The 22,209-nt window shown below is 37.3% G+C and overlaps 1 protein-coding gene across 1 annotated transcript in view; it reads right to left on the bottom strand.

Moving 5' to 3' along the window:
• The window catches only part of LRP1B (LDL receptor related protein 1B), a 1,749,164-nt gene that overhangs the window by 394,439 nt on the left and 1,332,516 nt on the right, over nucleotides 1-22,209 (bottom strand). The gene's annotated exons all lie outside the window — the stretch shown is intronic.

The raw sequence follows: 22,209 nt of genomic DNA, 5'->3' as shown, positions 1-22,209 counted from the left end.
TCATATTGGAAGAGACATTAGTTAAAGAACTCATTATAGCCCCACTGGAAGGGACCAAACCTTGCCCTCCTCACCAATCCATGTGCAGCCAAACTGGAAGGTGTTAAACCTTAGATGCATTTGTCACAGTTTAAAAGTGCTAAAGCATTTGTTTGGAATTGCCAATCATCTGGAGCTGTAATGCCCCACTGGCCAGAAGCAGACAACCTCAGAAGAGGTCAGCTAATCCCAAGATCACGGAACAAGACCCCATATAAACTGTTAAAATGTTTGGACTTTGTTTTATCATTATAGCTATTCTTATGTTGTTAGCCACTCTTCACAAAGTTGGTCTCATTACTTGGTAAAATCACAATACTTTGTGTAGCAGTTATGACAGTTGAGATAGCCTTATTCTACCAACTTAAATTCATTTTTTGGTAGTTTTTATTTTTTATGACTGATATTCTCTTGCCATTTAAAGAATAATTTTTTTTTCAGAAATTAATCTTTAGATGAGACTGATTTCATGCCACAGGCTAGGTCTCTTAGTTCTTGCCAAGTTGCTCCTCTTAATGTGGTTTTTCCACACAAGTCTCTATCAACAGATCACAGAAGTGTGTCTAAGCTATGGTGTAGTGAAGAAGTCTACTTAACTCAATGATGCCCGGCTGCCACTTATAAGGATGACAGTGCCTGGGGTCTTAAAAGTTCAATGAGCAGCCATCCAATCAATGAGAAGAGTATGCAGAAGAAAGCACTCTTACAGTAATGATCAAAGAATCTCTACAGAGATTCATGACCATAAGCGGGAAATGTGTAGGAATACGCTAAACTGAGGTGCCTGACTGGAAAAGGATAGCTAAACCTGGCTTGAATCATACTCCATATTGATAACTGGATTGCATTTTGAATCAGACTTTAACTTGCCCAAAGTCTCTGTCACTGTATTCCTGAGAATGTAGCCCATGACTTCCCTAAACGTTAACTACTCTTAGCAAATAAGGGTGGGGTTGAGAATGTGGTTGTTCCTGGAAGGGTTTACTGATGATAAGAGAGATTATGATGTTGGTGGCCTCTTGATGTCCCTCCCAGATTTGCTGATGTTAAAAGAATTTATGGTGTCTGTATATTCCTCTTCATTTTATGATTAGTCATAAGAGTTTACCCTCCCATCTTATCATATAAAAGACACATCTCTCCCTTGAAAGGTGGGAACATTTGGTACATTCTTTTCTGCCTGTTTCTCCAATTTAAGACTTATATTACCCTTAATAAATCTTTTTGCTTTTACTTTCACAGAAGCGAGCATTCTTACTCTTAGACAAGAGTAATACATCTTTTCCAGTAACTGATTATTTTCAACAGCAGAGGAGTTAAGACATGACTTTCATTCTGGAGATTCTTCTTCTAATAGTCTTTTCTCTTTCCGGACATCAAGGTTGTCTTTGCACTTCAAGTGTTCCAAGAAAAACTAAAATCTCAGATAAGGCTATATGCTTGCATGCATCAGCCTTATACTGCATTATCTAACAGTTTAGAAAAAAGATTAAGGACTTTCTATTCATATAAAAATGCTAATAATTAACATTCATATTGTCAAGAAAATAATTATAATTTACTTTTCTTAAAAAAAATTAGAATGTTCTGCTTTGAGAAATCTAGCACTTACCAGATTTGTATTTACAATTTCCTTAAACTATCCATCTGGTTCTCCAAAATCTTATTTAAATGGAAAGAATTTTAAAATTATTGTGGAGTTTCTTTATAATAGATTTAAGTAGGTATTATATATATATTATGTGTAAAATACAATATATTTGGAAATTTTTAAGACTTTTGAGTGAGAATTGAAAGAATTATGTGACAGGAAACAGGTAGAGCTGAAAAATAATCCTTTACCTTTCCATTAGGCAATAAGATTTTAGAAAATAATTTAGAAACAAAGATGTGCCTTGTAGAAGAGAAAGGGAAATTTATTTGATGGAGCCCTGGTGGTTCAGTAGCTAAGAGCTTGGCTGTTTACCAAAAGGTCAGCAGTTCAAATCCACCAGCTGTTCCTTCTGCTCTGTCCTATAGGGTTGCTATAAGTTGAATCAACTCAACAACGATGGGTTTGGTTTTTAGATTTGCCTTGGCAGAACAAGTTAGGAAACCAAAAGAAAAAAGTTAAGAAATAAAAGCACAAAAGCTGCTCATATTCAGAATAGAACTTAGAGAATACAACTAAAGAAACTCTGCAGTGTATTTTCAAAACAAATTTGTAAAAGGTTGTTTCCTTGTTAATGAGCTTGAGGTCAGAAATGCCAGGAAGGGAGGAGACTAGAAAGGCTGCCGAGAAAAATTATTAAATATTATTAGGATAGGGATGATACAGTAATGATATAATTTTGATTTAGAATTGGGGGTGTGGTGGGCTGAAAGATCTTTACCAAATAAAACTTTAAAACAGATGTGGTGACTTGAGTGGGGAAAAACACTTTTCTGTTTGTAAAAGGATTATCCAAAGACATCTACGCAGCTATTCTGATGGAAATGGACATAAAAGACCAGCTGCAGATATGTGGGCTCTGATGTGGGTTCTTTCCATATATCACTTTCACCTCTAGTGTCTCAACACTGTATAAAAATATTTACTATAATTGCAGCATGGATTATTTTTGTAGCTCTATAAGCATTTATTGATAATGATTTAGAATCTGATAGTATATATGTATGTTTTTCTTTCTTGATGAAAGAACATTAATAACATAAACGGCAAAGATAGAATGGAATGCATGGAAATCTGTGGAACTGAAAACCAGGTGAAACTCAGGGCTGTCAAGGTCCTGAGTAACTTATTTTTAATTCAATCTGTGTTATTGCCTGGGTGAGTGACCAGGAGAGAATTGCAGTATTACCTTGTTTCTCATTCATAAAAGGGAATTAATAACCACAAGTTCCTAAACTACTTTAGATATGTTATGAAGATAAATAAGATTATTTCTATGTATTTATAGTTTGTTGGAAATAAGCATTATAAGAATAAATGTTGACATTATTATGGCAGTGCAGATGCTTTCAGGATATTGTAAGTAAAATAAAATAATATTTCCATCTTTCTATCACTGCAAAGACGACAGAAGCTTCACAGGAAAAAATGAGGCAGATGATTAACTCTTTTAAATAAATGAAATTGAAAAAGATATTTATAGTTAAAAAAGCATCAAACAAATGTGATAGATTAATATAATGATTAAAATAGCCACTGTATGCCTCCCATATAAGCATTTCAAGCATCATACATTGATCCTATAAGTGTAAATCCACCATAGTTTAACGCAATCAGATGAATACCATTTTTCTCTTTCTCAGTCTTTACCCTCTTTGTCTTTTCCCCATTCTGACTCTTTGATTTTTGAAATCTGAGTCATTCCAGTAAATCATCTTCACTTTAAGGGTTAACAGTCAACATTTATTCAAAATGTTAGTATAGTCTTCTGAGAAGATAATGAATCTTAGTAATGATAGGAAGGAAGCTTGTCACATTCATAGAGCAAAGCCATTTGTCCTATCTAAACTGATCTGAATTTAGTCACATAAAAAATGACAGTTATTGAGTTGGCTAAGAGAGATGAACATGGAATGAAGACTGTAAAGTTCAATGAAATTAAGTTGGAATTTGTCTACTCTGTCAGTGTCATTTATGTACAACCACTGCGTACAGAAAACTCTACTACATACTTTCAGGGAAGGAAGATCAAGAAAGTGTGGTATTTGTCTTTCTAAAAATGTGATAGCTATTTCCTTTTATTTTTTGTTGTTGTTGTTAGGTGCCCTCCAGTCAGTTCAGACTCATAGCGACCCTGTGTACGACAGAGCAAAACACTGCCCCACCCTGGTTATCCTCAAAATTGTTGCTATATTTGAGACCACTGTTGCAGCCACTGTGTTAATCCATCTCATTGAGGGTCTTCCTCTTTTTTGCTGACCCTCTACTTTACCAAACATGATGCCCTTCTCCAGAGACTGGTCCCTCCTGATAACATGTCCAAAGTATATGACACAAAGTCTTGTGATCCTTGATTGCAAGCACTCTGGCTGTATTTCTTCCAAGATAGGTTTGTTCACTCTTCTGGCAGTCCATGGTATATTCAATATTTTTCACCAACACCATAATCCAAAGGCCTCAATTCTTTAGTCTTCCTTAGTCATTGTTCAGCTTTTGTGTGCATATGAAGCGGGCATGTCTTGGGTCGGGCACACCTTAGTCCTCAAAGTGACAAATTTGCTTTTTTTAAACTTTAAAGAGGTCTTTTCCAGCACTTTTTCCCAATGCAATGTGTCATTTGATTTCTTGAAAACTGCTTCCATGGGTATTGATTATGAATCCAAGTAAAAGCAAATCCTTGACAACTTCAGTATTTTCTCCGCTTATCATGATGTTGCTTATTAAATTGTAAGAATTTTTGTTTTTCTTTATGTTTAGGTGTAATTCATACTGAAGGCTGTAGTCTTTGATCACCATCAGTGAGTGCTTCAATTCTCTTCACTTTCAGCAAGAAAGGTTGTGTCATTTGCATATTGCAGGTTTTTTTAATAAGGCTTTCTCCAATTCTGATTCTGTGTTCTTCTTCTTATAATCCAGCTTCTCGGATTATTTGTTCAGCACACAGACTGAAGAAGTATGAAGAATGAATAAAATTCTGACACACTCTTTTCCTGATTTTAAACCATGCAGTGTCCTCTTATTCTCTTTGAATGACTGTCTCTTTGACTATGTACAGGTTCCTCATGAGTACAATTAAGTGTTCTGGAACTCCCATTCTTTGCAATGTTATCCATAATTTGTTATGACCCACAGAGTTGAAGTAAAGACAGACATTGTCTTCCTTGTAAGCATACAGATATTATCCTATCACTGACAGTGTTATATTTCAGGATAGATCTTGAAATGTTTTTTGATGATGAATGCAACACCTTTCCTCTTCAGTTTATCATTCCTGGCATAGCAGACCATATGATTGTCTGATTCAAAATGGCCAATACCTGTCCATTTCAGCTTATTAATGCCTTAGATAGCAATATTTTATGCATTCCATTTCATTCTCGATGACTTCTAATTTTCCTAGAGTCATACTTCATACATTCCATGATCCGAATGGTAATGGATGTTTGCAGCTGTTTCTTCTCATTTTGAGTCATGCCACAGCAGTATATGAAGGTCCCGAAAGCTCTACTCCGCCCATGTTATTAAGGGCGGCTCTACTTTGAGGAGGAAGCCCTTCCGCAGTCCTCTTTTGAGTGCCTTCGTGTCTGAGAGGCTCATCTTCCAGCACTGTATCAGACCATGTTCTGTGCTATTCATAAGGTTTTCACTAGATATTTTTTTTTTTTCAGACTTAGACTGCCAGGTCCTTCTTCCTAGCCTGTCTCAGTCTGGAAGCTCCGCTGAGACCTGTCCACCAAGGATGACTCTGCTGTTTTTCAAAATATCAGTTGCATAGCTTCCAGCAATAGAGTAACATGCAAGCCACCACAGTACAATAAACTGACAGAAGAGTGGTGGTTCCTTTCCTTGAATATCTAGACAAAAATAATGTTGACAGAAAGCATGCATTCATCTACTTGTAAATTTAAAAAACATATATATTTACTTCAATTATATAGAATCATCAATTGCATTGAAAAAATGTGTTCAAGTTTTTCTATTGATGTCTATTCTAAGTGTTGGAATAAACATGATATTCTGCAAAGCTAGTGTAAACGTCTCCAAAATTAGTTTAGTAATGCCACCAAAAGTTTTCCTTAAAATAAGAAATTTTCAAATTCTGAATATTTTTATATTGCTAGGTATGAATAATATATTTAAAAATAAAAAAGTGAAACAAAAAATCATTCACTTTTTTTATCCCCGAAGATCAGGCTACAATACTGTGAACCAATTTTTTTTTTTCTTTTTACATATATTATAATCATCCTGTGTTCTAAAATTAATATAAAATTAAAAGAAAAAAATCAGGAATGTTTATGAACTTCTGGGATTGTCTTAATAAATAGTATATTTCCATTAAACAGACAGTGGGCTTTCTACTTTCTATATGACACCTTGATGATGAATCATTATTTTCTCAAAGATTCACTCAGCTATTGTAATCTGAAAATTAAAGTGCATGTAGATATGAAATGAATTAATAGATTATTTTTACCACAGATAGTATTGACACTGTTGAATAATGCATTGAGTTAAGAGCATAGGAAGAGCATAGGCAGAAGATACAGGTAAAAAATAAATAAATAAGTAAAAAAACAGATACAGGTAGGCATCGCTTATTATCATTCACGAAACGTTCAAGTGCATGTAAGTCTGTGGTCCCAGAAGGTTATCCCCGTTGGAAAACTGAAAGCAGGGGAGGTACTTTGCTAAGTAGAGAGATCTGATCCATCTCTCCCTAGCTCTTCGGTCCTGCGTTCAACCCAGCCCTGGGTGTGCAGGGGAAAGAGGGCCCGTCACCCATGGGCGACTGCCTGTCCCGCCACAGGCAGGGACCATACAGACGCATCCTGAGCTGCTGATGCCCAGCTAAGACCCCTGGCCCACTTGGCGCTGGCGCACTGCGCATGACATCCCGGCTTACTCCATGGTGTTGGCTGCCAAGTGGTCCAGGCTGCGCCAGGCGGGGCTGGAAGAGTTTAAAACCTACTAGGGGGTGGGGAAGACAGGAAAGCAGGTAGAGAGGAAGGAAGGGAAGGGAGCCGGAGGCACAGCAGGTGGGGAAGCAGGCGTCTGGCCAGGACAGTGCACTCTGGCGCGGAGGGCAGTCGCCGGCAGGGGTCGAGGAGACCGGGTGGCGACCACTCAGGGCCAGTGACAGAGCAAAAGTTTTCATGCAGCCCCTCTGCATAGCAGCGGCAGTGTCGGGGTCCCGGCCAGCCTGTGACTATCCTGCCTCCCTCTCCTGTATGGTGTTCGCACAACTTCCAAATCACATAACGTCCTATTTCACAGAAGGCATAGTGGACGCTAAGCAACACATACTTGTACAAAGAAACACATTTTTTCACTGATACACTGAATTAAAGAAAAAAAAATGAAGCTGTTAAATGCCTAACATCTCGATTAAATTTATTCTACCCATGAAGCAACAGTTTATAATTTTCAAATGAATAAAAAAAAAACTTCTCGATTAAATTTTTTCTACCCATGAAGCAACAGTTTATAATTTTCAAATGAATAGTATACTTAAATAAAGGGAGCATTAACACAATATGATGTTAATATACAAATACTCACATTATTCACCTGCCACTGACATTCTGAATTAAATCAGTAATGGGGTGTATAACTGATTAAATATCTACACAACAGAAAGCAACAGCTTATGATTTAAAGAGGCACTGGTAGAGTGATCACATCATTACACTGCCAAGTGCCATTTATCACTTTTACTGAACTTAACGAAGACAGATTACATCCCACAGATGAGACACAACCTATAAATACTGTCATGCTGATCTTCGTCTGACTTTCCTAGAGAACAGACAAGCAACAAATCAATAACTGAAGAAGTCATATTACAAATTCAGTGTAGTTCAGCACCCAGAAGAAATCATGTAGGACATTGTAGCAACAAACAGCCCCCATTCAATGAAATCTGCTAATTCACGCTTTCCTTTCTGAGTTTATTTTTTTACGTGTATTTATTTCATCAAGGTTAAGAGAAACCATCAATTTAGTGGAAAGCGTCGTCAGCTTATACATTTTAAACCAAGTCTGGTTTAGCACAGACAAATTTTTTAGGAGGAATTTCTGTACCGAGTACAATATGCTTCTTGACTCAAGTTACAAGCTCATACAGTTAATTACAGATGTATGACATATATTGTTTTTAAAGTTACTCTCTTCAAACAATGAAGCAAAGTGAATACCATAAAAATATGCATAAACAATACATTCATTTTACAACTTCTATAGTTGTTTTAACAGTATTTCTCCATTAAACACCCGCCAGAGATTCTATTTACCATCTCATTGAGCTTTCACAGTTTACCTTTGTGGAAACTGCCTGTCAATTGCTTCTGTAGTCCAAGCACTGGAGACTAGATTGCTTCCTGTCAGTCTGCTTATAAAATGGTATGGTAATAGATAACAGGTGGTCAGTATTCCATGGCTAAGGTGAAGATGGTGTCTCAGAAGCTATAAAACATCTGAGGAGCTGCTTTAACAGTTCACACTGAGTACTAATTGCACCATTAGAACTTTAATTAATTCTTTACCCTTCCACTATGTTCCTTAGATAGCCATAGGGCAGGAAATCATTCGGAACAGAAAGAAAGAGTCTAAAAAGACAATAATGACGTGTAATAAAAGAAAGAATAAGTGGCAGAATGGCTAACATTTTTCTCTGAAGCTACAGTGGAGTTTGATTGCTTAATCAGTTGTTTTGTATTTGTCAACACCTCAAAAAGGGGATCATTTCCTAAAGAGTACCTTAAGTATGAGAAAATGTTCACCATTGCCCATATGTAAATACAGTCTCCTCAATTACTAACTGTATCTTTGAAAGTATTTCAAAATGTTCTTCTTCTGATTTTAAGGCATTAGTAACCAAATCTTCATAAATCAGAAACATGTGACATCACTAGGTTTCTAGTTAATAAATAGTGCATCTTCAATCACGTTGTGTGGCTGTGTAGTTCTACTTCACCGCGTGGTTGTTGGGTGCCATCGAGTCGATTCCAAATCCTAGTGATCCCATGTGACACAGTAGAACTGCCCCAAAGGGTTTTCTTGGCTGTAATCTTTATGGAAGCAAATCCCCAGGGCTTTCTTCTGCAGAGTGGCTGGATGGATTCGAATTGCCAACCTTTTGATTAGCAGCCGAGCACTTAACTGTTGTGCCACAGGGCTCCTTTAGAGTAACCTCTAATAATCTGAGTTTTGTAATTTTTAGCTTTTGCAACCAGTGTGCTTGTAACTACTGATTTATTCACAGCATCTGCATTTTATAAAAATTTTTGTGAATAAAACTGAATATAAGAAGGAAACCCAAGACTAGAATATTTTAGGAAAATACTGAATGGATTTTGTTTAAAACAAAAAAGAGGTTTATTTTCCTTTTTATCTAGGACACTAGATAAAAAAAAAAAAAAAATTGAACAAATATTTGCCATGATAAATTGTATGAGAAGCATGCTACCCCGTGAAGGTTGAAATAGTCATCTAAAAAGAAGTCAAAATGTGCACACAATTTTAAAATACTTTGCTACTCTGAGGAATGGATGGTCTTATGTCCAACTAAAAACCTGTTTTGCTTTGCTCTCTTAGTTACTCTGATGCTTAAAAATATTTTAAAAGTTTTATAAATTAACAAAAGGCCAAACTGACCAGCAAAGAACTTTGAGACTCTGAAAGCTAAATTGCAAACATAGCAATGCAATTCTCAGTCAAATGAACATAGGTATGATTGAATCCATGACAAAAGTTGCTTGTTCTCAAGAAGAGATAAGTCTCCAGTACAACTTTAAGCTTTCTTATCCAATCCCAGGCTAAAGTGCTCAGCTGCTAACCAGAAGGTCGGTGGTTTGAACCCACCAGCCTCTCCAGAGGAGAAAGATGTGGCAGCCTGCTTCCAAAAAGGTTTATATCCTTGGAAACCCTATGGGGCAGTTCTATTCTGTCCTATAGGATGGCTATGAGACTGACTTGACTGGATGACAAAGGGTTTGGTTTTGGGGTTATCTAATCCCAGAGGAATTTATGCCAAATTCCTGAAGAGATACAGAAACCCCAAAGGCAAACAGACTTTAGCATGTTGTCAAGACTTTGGTCCTGAAACCTGAAGCTCATTCAAATACCCCAACCCGCCCCTGGGCTTTACAAATCAAAAAATTATCAATGACTTTAGCTGGGACTAACTATGCTATTTGGACCTGAGATTTAGCAGTTACTATTATTATTATTTTTAGCATCTAGTGTGATACCAGTTCACAGTGGCGATTCATCTAGCAAACCTGTTTCAGCAGCCTCTCGTATCTTTTGGGATAATTAGGACATGCTTACCTCTGAGCAGTGTCCAAACTGCCAGATTTACACTTAATCTTTGAAAAGACTGGGCACGTAGCAGTTAAAAAAAGAGACCAAATCTTTGTTTCCGTGGCTTTCATATTATATTTGGGGGAGATAAACAATAAACAAATACAACCAATTCTCATTAATTGCAGATTTCATATTTGAAAATTTGAGTACTCAGTAAAATTTATATGTAACCCCAAATTCAATCCTTTGGGTACTTTTACAGTTATTTGCAGACATGTGCAGAGCAGTGAAAAATTTGATTTGCCACGTTCAGGCACAAACTATAGTGCTATTGGCCATGAGTTCAATACTAATGGATCAACGATATTCATAATGTAAGGTGTCCTTAAACAGAAACACACATGAAACATAGTTGGTTATATATGGATCAGTTGACAAATATGTGAGCAGAGACTCCCAGAAACCCAAATTTGTCATTTCCCTTAGGACCAATGGTTCAGTATTTGCTAATTCAGTGTTCCCAGAAACTTCATATAACTACCATAAACAACAAGAATCAACTGTGTATACTATGTCAGGTGATGAAATGTTCTATAAAAAATACTGGTGGCAAAAATTATTCTTTTAGATGGGATTATCAGAAAAGGCCTGTTTTAGGGGTTGACCTAAAAGACAGGTGGGACAAATTGTGAAAAGTTCTTAGGTTAAAAAAAAAAAAAATGCCAAAGCCTTGAAATGAGTGAATATTTGGGATGTTCAAAGACCAAAGAGGTTAGTTGTCAGAAAAGGAAAAGTACAAGAAAGTGTAATAGGGGTGAGATGGGAGGGAGCTAGAGTGCGGGATCATGCAGAGGCTTTCAGGAGTGGGATGAAAAATCCTTGGAAGATTTCAAGCCTAGGCTGGAGTATTTCTATTGTTCACAGTTTTAACAAAATGACTGCATTGGGAAAGGGTGGAAGATGTCCAGCTGTGTAGCTACTGCAATAATCTGAGTAGGATAGATGATGGTGACTTGAACTAGTTTGATATCAATGGAATTAAGGAGAAATAATCAGATACTAGATATATTATGAAGCTAGATATAAACAACAAGACAATGAAATACAACAATAATAACAAAAATATAGTGGAAGATATTTTACTATTAATTATAAATATAGGAATGCTTTTCTAAGCCTGTTGCAAAACCTAGAACCCATAATAAAAGTATAGTAGATTTGAATATATAAGTATTTAAAACTTCTGTCAAGGAACAAGAGCCAATTAAGATAATTAAAATATAACACATTAGAGAAAATATGGCCAAAATAATTAACAATGGATTAATATCTTAATGTATTAAAAACTGGCACATTAAGGAAACTACTAAAACTCCAATTTTAAAATGGGTAAATACATTATTAATCTGGACACTGCTTCTTTTGAACTACCATGGAAGAATAGCCTAGGTTTGCAGATCTACAAGAAAAAGAAGAACTAGATTGTCCCAAAGCTCCCACGGGGTTCAACGTATCCTGTGAGTTTCTGTTTCCAACCTGGAGTACGGATGTAAAAACTGGAGTTTCACATGCTTTTTTTTGAACCACAGATGCACCGATAAACAAACAAACAATCAAAAACCTTAAAATATGGCAATGGCTTAGTGAAGGAAATCAGGTCATCTGACAAAAGCTCAGATATTGCAGGCAAATAGTCAAACTACTTTAGTAATTAGAAATACGGGAATTGCAAACCACCTGCCAATCCCAACTTTAGAATACAGGGAAATGGTAAGAAAATTGCATGAAGTTGCTGCATGTAAGATGTTTTTGCCACTTTCAACAAAGTTTTATAAGATAGATACAAACTCAAGTTGGAGCTAGATGGCCAACAGACAGGAGGAAAACAACTTTGGAAAAGTAGACCTCTATGCCTGAGGTCTGAAGTCTAAATTGACTGAGAGAATCAGTTTTGTAGCTCTAAAGGGCCAAATGTCCAAAACTGGACAGTTTTAAGCAGTGGAAACAAAGCATCAGCCTTAATAAGATAGAAGACAGGGGCACTAAGCCATTTGAAAGCACTTCCGGCTAAGAGCTCTCTCTCAAACCATGGGAAACAGCCCACAGGTAAAGAACAGATAAAGAGTGCTGCTTCTGCAGACAAGTCTACTATTTTAAATGGCATTAAGTTGGGAGAGAGCTAGAGAAAAGGGATGGGGGGAAGGGATAAAGAGAAGGTTAGCAGAACAGAGAGAACAGCCAGTAAAATACTAGTCTTCAGACTTAAAATTATGTGTATCCAAGTTCTTTGGTTGGACTTACACACACAATAAATGCCCAGATTTGCAAAGTTCACAAAAAAAAAGATGATAACATCATGGATTAGCAATAATGTGGGTAACTGATGGCACACTCACACTGTTATTTAAATTGTTAATTAGTAAAGAAATATGCCCTCTGATTCAAAATTTCTACTTCTAGGAACCTACACTATATTAACACCAGTACAAGAACAGAAAGAATTGTGCCTACAGATGTTAACTGCTAAAATTTTCGTAATAGTAAACCATTCTAAATGTCCTAAGGTCCATATGTAAAAATTGGATATATGCTGTATTCATAAAATAGAATACTATTCAATTGTCTGGAGAATGATGTAGGTTTTAAATAGTGATACTTAAAAAAATGACATCTTAAAGTTTAAAAAAACATTTAGGACAATAAACACACATAGAGAAAGATATTTTTTATTATATGCCATATATATTTGAATTTGCACAGAAAAATTCCATGCCATATTACCCCCTCTGGAATGTGATTGGGATTTACTATAAGTCCTTCCTGGAGACTTGAGGTTTGTTTTTTTTATTTGTTTGTTTTTAATAGTTAGTATTTTTATATAACAAAATTCAACTAAGTAATTTAAAGGAAAGAACACTGTTAGTGTCGAAACTTTCCCCACTTCAGCAAGAATCACAAATGGGAACTGTGGCAAGGATAACACAGAAATGAGAATGATTTCAACATGGCAATAGTAACATTGTCACACTCCAGAAGCAAATTCGTTGGTCCATCCACTTTCCTGGTTACTTGACTCATGTGAGTGAAGCTCAATTAAGATCAGTATTAAAACAGTGCAACAATGGTTTCCAAAGAGTAGTCCATGGACCAGCACCAGCAGCATTATTTGGGCACTCAGAAGACATGTAAGTTCTTATCCCACCATCCCTCCTACCAAAAAAAAAAAAAAACCTGTTGTCTTCAAGCTTTAGTGGCACAGTGGTTAAGAACTACAGCTGCTAACCAAAAAGTCAGCAGTTCAAATCCACCAACTGCTCCTTGGAAACCCTATGGTACAGTTCTACTCTGTTCTATAGGGTCACTGTGAGTCTGAATTGACTCAATGGCAATGGATTATCCCTCCTACAAAAAACCAAACCACACTCTTTGCCTTTGAGTCTATTCTGACTCAAAGAACTATCCCCTGGGGTTTTCAAGGAGCGGTTGGTGGATTTGAACTGCCGGCCTTTTGGTTAGCAGCTATAGCCCTTAACCACTGCACCACCAGGGCTCCATCCCTCCTACAGTCCCCCTTAATTAGAAAATTTGAGGGTAGCACTGAGCAATCTGAATTTTAACACATTCTCCAGGAGATACTTATGCAAGATAGTGTGTGAAGACTGTAGGAGAACACAGTGACTAAGATTAAAGGATCAGACTTCCAGTTTCAGCTCTGACATGTAAGAGCTTGAAAGTCAGCACTCGTATCTTCACAGCAAGAAAAAAAACTTAAACAAATGGGAAATCAATGACTTTTCTTGGAACCATTAGATAACTGAGGTCATAGGGTAAACTGACACCCTGAAATCTGAAGAGACAGGTGCATACAGATAAGCACAGCCAATATCAGTTTACTGGGAACAAAAGTCACTGGAGCCATAAACAAACAGGAACAATGTTATGGATGGAATTGTGTCCCCCAGAAATATCTGTTAACTTGGCTAGGTCATGATTCCCAGTATTGTATGGTTGTCTACTGTTTTGTCATCTGATGTGATTTCCCTATGTGCTGTAAATCTTATCACTATGATGTAATGAGATGTATTAGCGGCAGTTATATTGATGAGCTCTACAAGATTGGAAAGTATCTTAAGCCAATCTCTTTTGAGATATAAAAGAGAGAAACAAGCAGAGAGACATGGGGACCTCACACCACCAAGAAAGCAGTGCCGGGAGCAGACCACATCCTTTGGACCTGAATTTCCTGCACTGACATGATCCCAGACCAAGGGAAGACTGATAACAAGGGCTTTCCTCCAGAGCCGACAGAGAAAGCCTTCCCATGAATCTGACAGCTTGAATTTGGACTTGTAGCCTACTAGACTGTGAGAAAATAAATTTATCTTTGTTAAAGTCATCCACTTGTGGTATTTCTGTTACTGCAGCACTAGACAACTAAGACAAACACTTAAGAGGTAACTTTGACAAATTGTTAGGGCTAGAACGTACACTAATGTGAGAGTGAGAAAGTCTTGGGGCCTGGAGCCTTAGTGGGCCCTCACACACCCATAAGTTTTAACTCTACAAATGCTACCATACTCTCAGATTGAAGAGCCAAGAGAAGCTCATGTGTTTCTGGCAGTAGGAGGGGAAAAGTAACAATTTTGAAATAAACCCAGAGCATTCTTCATAACATAGGCCTGCTCAGCAAGGGGAAAGATATTACTAGAACCTTATATGACATGGGAAAATGGATATTACCCATCTCCAGCCCCCGCTAGATTTCTTGTTTCAGCTAAACCAAAAAAGAAAGCAAACCCGTTGCTTTGGAGTCCATCCTGATTCATGGAAACCCTTTGTGTTACAAAGTAGAACTGCTCCATCAGGTAAAAAAAAATAAGAAACATTTGTGAATGTCACAGTCCAGGGACAGTGCTCATGAAAAGACTGAGTTCTAACCGTAAGATTATAGAATTCATGCTTCCCCATCCTCACTCATTACTACCACATCAACACAGCTCCAGTATGACAGCAGTGGGGCCTGGTTGGAAGGGCTGTAAGTTCAGACTCTAAGAAGGAGATTTTAGAGAAATCCAGAAACAACAGAGGAGAGAAAAACAAGGAAACCAGAGGAAATTGAAGCCCCTGTAACCTATGGGTATGGCAAGCATTAAATACAAGCAGCAACTAGACAGGTTAACATAAACCTCACAGTAAAGGGGTATTTACTTCAATTTCTATTACCTGATACTTCATGTTAAGGTTTAAACAAATATTTGAAAAGCATAATAAATGGCAAAAAAAAAAAAAAGAAACCACACACACACGCACACACAAAGTATAAAGAGACAAAGCATGCATCAGAACCCAACTCAGAGATAGCAAAAATTATGGAATTATCAGACCAGAAGTTTAAAATAGCAAGGATTGACATGTTAAGGACTCTAATGGAAAAAAACACATAACATGCAATAGACACATAAATCAATGACATAAAATAGAGAACTCAGAATTTAGACTTATGAAAGCTGTCAACAGATTTTGACAAAGGAGAAAAGAAATTCAGTGGAGAAAGAATAGTCTGTTCAACAAATCTGTGATATCCACATGCAAACAAACAAACAAACAAAAAAATCTAGACACAGATTTTTCACCTTGAACAAAAATTAACTCAAATGGATCATAGATCTAAATGTAAAATGCAGAGAAATACTCCAAAACATCTAGAAGAAAACATAAGAGAAAATCTATGTGACTTTAGTTCTGGTCTAATGAGCTTTTAGATACAACACCAAAAGATTCATGGAATTAAAAAATAAATAAATAAAAGGTAAATTAGATCTCATTAACATTTTTAAAAATATATATCTGCTTTGCAAAAGAGTATTAAGAGAATCTAAAGACAAACAGCAGACTGGGAGAAAAAATTTGTAAAACACGTATCTGATGAAGGACTGTATCCAGAATATACAAAGAACTAAACAATAAGGGAACCAGCTACTCAATTAAAACATGAGCAAAAAATTTGGAGAGACACCTCACCAAAAAAAAAAAAAAAAAAAAACAGCAGAGATGGCAAATAAGCATGTGAAAAGATGCTAACAATTTTCATCAGGAAATTGCAATTTAAAACACCAATGAGATACCACTGCACAACTATGAGAACGATTACTATCCAATAAAACTTACTATACCAAATCCTGGAAAGGATATGGATCATTAAGAACTCTCATTCATTGCTGTTGGAAATGGAAAATCCTACAGCCACTTTGGAAGACAGCTTGGTAATCTCCAAGCTGTCTACAAAGCTAAACATAGTTTTACCATAGAATCCAGCAACTGTACTCCTAGGTAGTTAACCACTTGATCTGAAAACCTATGTTCACATAAACCCTGAATGCAAATGTTTATAACAACTTTATTCATAACTTCCCAAAACTCAAAGCAATCAAGATGTTCTTCAATAGATGAATGGATGAACAAACTGTGGTCTATCTATTCAATAGAATATTACTCAATGATGAAAAGAAATGAGCTACTAAGCCACAAAGAGATAGAGGGATTTCAAATGCATATTGCTAAGTAAAATGGACTAGTATGAAAAGATCACATATAGTATGACATTCCGGAAAAGGCAAAATTATAGAGATCGTAAAATTATCACTGGTTTGCAAGTTTGGGTGAAAGGGAGTGAGATGAATAGCGAAAGCACAGTGTTTTTTTAGGGCAGTAAGATTTTTTTTTTTTAAGGTTATTCTCTATGATATAGTAATGCCAGATACTAGACATTATACGTTCATCATAACCCAAAGAATGTTATAACACAAAGAGTGGATATTAATTTACACAATCTAAAACAATCTTTTAGGAGATCAGGTGATCCACGGAAGGAATACAGAGCTAGACGGGGACACTAACTGTATTACAAATGTGTGACATCTCACTGAAGGGATGTGGGGGAAGGGGTAACCTAAGTTACTTTGGAAATAAATGGAGTCTGCAAGACTAAAGGCAAAAGAAACTGAACAGATGCACTGTAATCTAGTTGATAAAGTTATTTCCCAGGGGGTGCAGGTTAACAATTCTGATTCTACTATATTTGTATACTAGAATGGAACCACTGTATAAATGCACGGCATATAATGTGAGCTGGGTTTCTCATGATTAGAGTGGGAGTTTATAGATAAGCAAGCAGAGGAAGCTAAAATGACCTAATCTCTAAATAATTAGAGTTGGAGACATTGGTATGAACTCATGTCTAGTTTTATATGGATACAGAAGTTTACATGTTGTTGTTAGGTGCCGTTGAGTCGATTCTGACTCATAGCTACCCTATGCACAACAGAATGAAACACTGCCCGGTCCTGAGCCATCCTTACAATCATTATTATGCTTGAGATCATTGTTGCAGCCACTGTGTCAATCCACCTCGTGGAGGGTCTTCCTCTTTCCCACTGACCCTGTACTCTGCCAAGCATGATGTCCTTCTCCAGGGACTGATCCCTCCTGACAACATGTCCAAAGTATGTAAGATGCAGTCTCACCGTCCTTGCCTCTAAGGAGCATTCTGGCTGCACTTCTTCCAAGACAGATTTGTTTGTTCTTTTGGCAGTCCATGGGATATTCAATACTCTTCGCCAACACCACAATTCAAAGGCGTCAACTATTCTTCAGTCTTCTTTATTCATTGTCCAGCTTTCACATGTATATGATGTGACTGAAAATACCATGGCTTGGGTCAGGTGTACCTTAGTCTTCAGGGTGACATCTTTGCTCTTTAACACTTTGAAGAGGTCCTTTGCAGCAGATTTGCCCAATGCAATGCATCTTTTGATTTCTTGACTGCTGCTTCCATGGCTGTTGATGGTGGATCCAAGTAAAATGAAATCCTTCGCAACTTCAATCTTTTCTCCGTTTATCATGATGATGCTCATTGGTCCTGTTGTGAGGATTTTTGTTTTCTTTAGGTTGAGGTGCAATCCATACTGAAGGCTGTGGTCTTTGATCTTCATTAGTAAGTGCTTCAAGTCCTCTTCACTTTCAGCAAGCAAGGTTGTGTCATCTGCATAACACAGGTTGTTAATGAGTCTTCCTCCAATCCTGATGCCTCATTCTTCTTCATATAGTCCAGCTTCTCGGATTATTTGTTCAGCATACAGACTGAATAGGTATGGTGAAACAATACAACCCAGACGCACACCTGTCCTGACTTTAAACCAATCAGTATCCCTTTGTTCTGTCCAAACAACTTAAATGCAGACCCACTGTCAGAAGCCACATTCACTGGCAGCCAATGTCTGAAAATAACCAGTCCTGAGCTGAGATTATTGCTGCCAATATATTAGATGAAACTAGAAGTTTTGTGAGCCACTTTGAAAAATAGTCTTTCACAATCAAGAAATTTTCTGTAGATTGCAGCTGCAAAAATCAGTATTGATTCTTGTATAAAGCTTCTTCAACCTTTAGCACGAAAGAATCAATGCCCTTAGCAGATTATGTATAGTAGCAAGGCATGCATTATATAGTTAATTCAATAATAAGCATTAATTCCAGGTCAGCAGACATTCATCAGACCAAGCTTTCATGAAAATAATTCCCAAACATGCTGCACAAAGCATGGTCAAAATAACTTGAGGACCATTTTCGGAAATGAAAATATGATTCCAATTAAATTGTTCCTCTTTGGATAGAAAATGTATTCACTCATTTAATTACTCATTAAAAATGTGTTAGTGTTTTCTATCTTCAAGGCATGGTGTAAAATAATAAATTTACAAAATAAATCCCACTGCTATTCTTCAGGAAATCAACATTTAGTAGGCAGATTCTGTGTGTGTGTGCATGTGTGTGTGTCTGTGTGCCTGTATACTTTAGCAGTCACAAAATATAGGGGCACTATGAGTCAGAATTGACTGGACAGCAATTTTTTTTTTTTGTATATTGTGCTTATTTTTGTAGTGAACGAATAAAACATATCACATCCTTTATCATTTATAGCAATGTTTTTTATAGCATTCTCCAAAGAAATTCAAGGAAATGGAGAATTGAATTAAATACACTTGATTAGGAATAATAAGTATATTAAAACAAATATTATTGTACACTATTTTTTGAGTGAGCTTCAATTTTTTTTTTTTTTTAAGAAGGTAAAATTCCTTGAAGTTTGCAAAATAAATGTAATAGCTATAGACAGACAGAGTCTACCCTCATCAATATCCTGGAGGAAAAGGATTTTATTAGTTTAGGGGAAGAAGACAAAATGGCTAAGACAACACTTGCTGAAATCTAAAGCTGCCTGGTTGAGAAGATGGCCTAGGAAATGAAGAGAACAAAAAGTCTTGTGGGAAAATAAGAAATAAGCGTCGAGTGGTTCACTGACAGCTCATTTTGCTAAACGGCTTTAGATAAAAAGTGAAATGCTTTTTCTTCTTTCAGAAGCACCCACAGAGTTACAGAATCTCTACAAAATTTAGAGACTGAAAGTAGAGATGAGAGCAAGCAGAGGTCACACGATGGGCAGGTTCGTAGGAAGTTAGTTCTCAGGGTAACTCTTTCACGTGTACCGGTGAATATAACTACCACTCACATTTTCCACCTGTGGAGATTTATTGCCAGGCATATGAGCCACTTTAGTACATTCTGGCGTCCTGGTGGATACTGGTGTAACTGCCTAAAAATCAAGTAAATTGGCCTGCACCACATTTGAGTGTTGAGCGCCATTTGTATGAGAGAATGCTTTCTGGAGGAGTGATTGTGTGAAATTTTTGAGTTTTTTGGCTTCTGCACAGGGAGATAAGGCTTCCAAGTATGTGTACAATTTCTTTTGTGCTGTTGGGAAAGTACAGTTACTGGCATTCAGAAATATTCAAGTAAATGAGTTATTCTGGGGGCAAAAACAGTTTGTGATGAACTTTCTGGGCCATGAGTCTGATATGCACCACATGAGTGATGTGTTTCATGGAATACAGAACCGATATGGCCCACTTGTGTTAGTCACCTCCCTGATGACATCTTTTATAAAGTGCTCGCCTCCCTGATGGAGAGCACTTCCTGGTCAAGACAACCAGAGGTGATGCAGAGAATGTGGCACTCAGAAGAAGGAAATTTGAACAACAATTATGTGCAGAAAATGCAAAGTGCCTGTGATTGCTAAGGTTGTGTGTCTACTTGGTTGGACCATGATTCTCAGTGGTTTGACACTTATGATGTAGTTTGGCTGTCTTATAATAATGTGACCACCTCTATGATTAGATTTGATATAACATGATGACTTCCATGGTGGGATCTGCTGTATCTGTCAGGGATTGAATTGTGTCCCCCAAGAATACCCGTCAACTTGGCTAGGTCATGATTCCCAATATTGTATGATTGTCTACCATTTTATCATCTGATGTGATTTCCTTAGGTGTTGTAAATCTTATCACTACGATATAATAAGATGGATTAGTGCCAGTTATATTGATGAGATCTATAAGATTAGATAAGTGCCTTAAGCCAATCTCTTTTGAGATATAAAGATGAGAAGCAAACAGAGAGACATGGGGACCTCATACCACCGAGAAAGCAGTGTCAGAAGCAGAGTGACACTTTTGGACCTGAGGTTCCTACGCTGAGATGCACCGAGACCAGGGGAAGACTGATGCATTGAGAGGACCTTTCCCCGGAGCTGACAGAGAGAAACCCTTCCCCTGGAGCTGGCGTCCTGAATTCAGACTTCTAGCCTACTGGACAGAGAGAGAATAAACTTCCCCTTTGTTAAAGCCATCCACTTGTAGGATTTCTGTTATAGCAGCACTAGATGACTAAGACAGTAGCCAATCTGTTGAAAGAAAGTTTCCTTGGGAGTGTGGCCTGCATCTAATATAAGTGAACTTTTCGGTGAGGCTCCTGGGCTTTTGTTTACTCTGGATCCTGCAGCTGGCTCCTGTTTATTTGACCTCCATTTCTTGAGACTTGAGCTAGCAGCTTGCCTGCCACCTTGCCTACCTATCTTGGGATTCATTGATCTTCGCAGCCTGTGAGCCAGAGCCCTGTTGTCTGACTTGCTGATGTTGGGGTTGCCATTCTCTGTGGCTACGTGAATCAGGAGCCTCCAATCTGATTCATGTTCCAGCCTCTACAACCGTGTGAGCCATTTCCTTAATATAAATCTCTGTATTTATATGCTTTACTGGTTTTGCTTCTCTAGAGAACCTAGCCTAAGACAGTGCCTTTATCTGTCATTCCATGTTTTCTAAAGTTTCACTCCAAATAAAACTGATAATAATTATGTGCAGCAGCTGCAGTGTTTATTTAGTATTTTGTGTGTATTTTTGGAAAGTTGAGTAAGATATTTAATGGCTTAAGTGTAACCATGAAATGTGATGCACTTCCTGCATCACGGGACTGATGTGAACCACATTGTGATGTACTTCACGGAACATGGGACTGACAAGACTCACTTGGAATTGGCACCCCATTTTTTTAAATAATAATAAATTACCAGCAAACAATAATTCAGCATCCATTTCATTAGTGAAAAAACGACATCACGAAAAAATTTAAAAATAAATTAAATCCTTTGAAGGGTAAATGGCAAGTCTTCAGTAACACATACTTGCTTTCCAGATTGTGTATTCTTTGTACGTGTTATTGGAGACCAGAGGATGGATAAGAGCCCTTGCCTAAGATGCAATCTTTAATTCCATGGTTTATCTTCCACTGCTCATGCACGCCTCTGCCAACTTAAATGATAATTTAAATAACGTCAAGTCGCCTTTCACTGGCCCAAATCAATAGAGACCTTAAGGAGCCTATAACTTCTCAGCCTGTCCTTGAATGTGGTTGGAGGCTTTCTTCAGACCTATCTCATAATGTATATCAACACATGAATAAATAGTAATTATCTTGGCCAGCTGCTATGCAGAAGGAAGATGCCACAGTCTGCTTCTGTAAAGATTTATAGCTTTAGAAACCCTATGGGGCAGTTCTACTCTGTCCCATAGGGTCTCTATGAGTTGCAGTCGACTCAACAGCAATGAGTTCTTTGTCCTTGGCCCAAACACATATATGTGTCTTCATGAGAGTTATTTTAGAATTCAGTGTCCTTGATCTACCATCATTCCAGGTCTCCTGCCCATTGGGGAGCTTAGCCACTACCATAGACCTTCCAATGCACCAGCACTGGCTGCCTCTTCATAGAGGGGACAGGACTGGTCTTGCTGCTCCTCCTCCACCTTTAGCTGCTGTTGTAT

This window comes from Loxodonta africana, chromosome 6, assembly GCF_030014295.1.
Source record: "Loxodonta africana isolate mLoxAfr1 chromosome 6, mLoxAfr1.hap2, whole genome shotgun sequence".
Classification (NCBI taxonomy): domain Eukaryota; kingdom Metazoa; phylum Chordata; class Mammalia; order Proboscidea; family Elephantidae; genus Loxodonta; species Loxodonta africana.
This window is presented reverse-complemented; position numbering and strand designations above follow the sequence as displayed.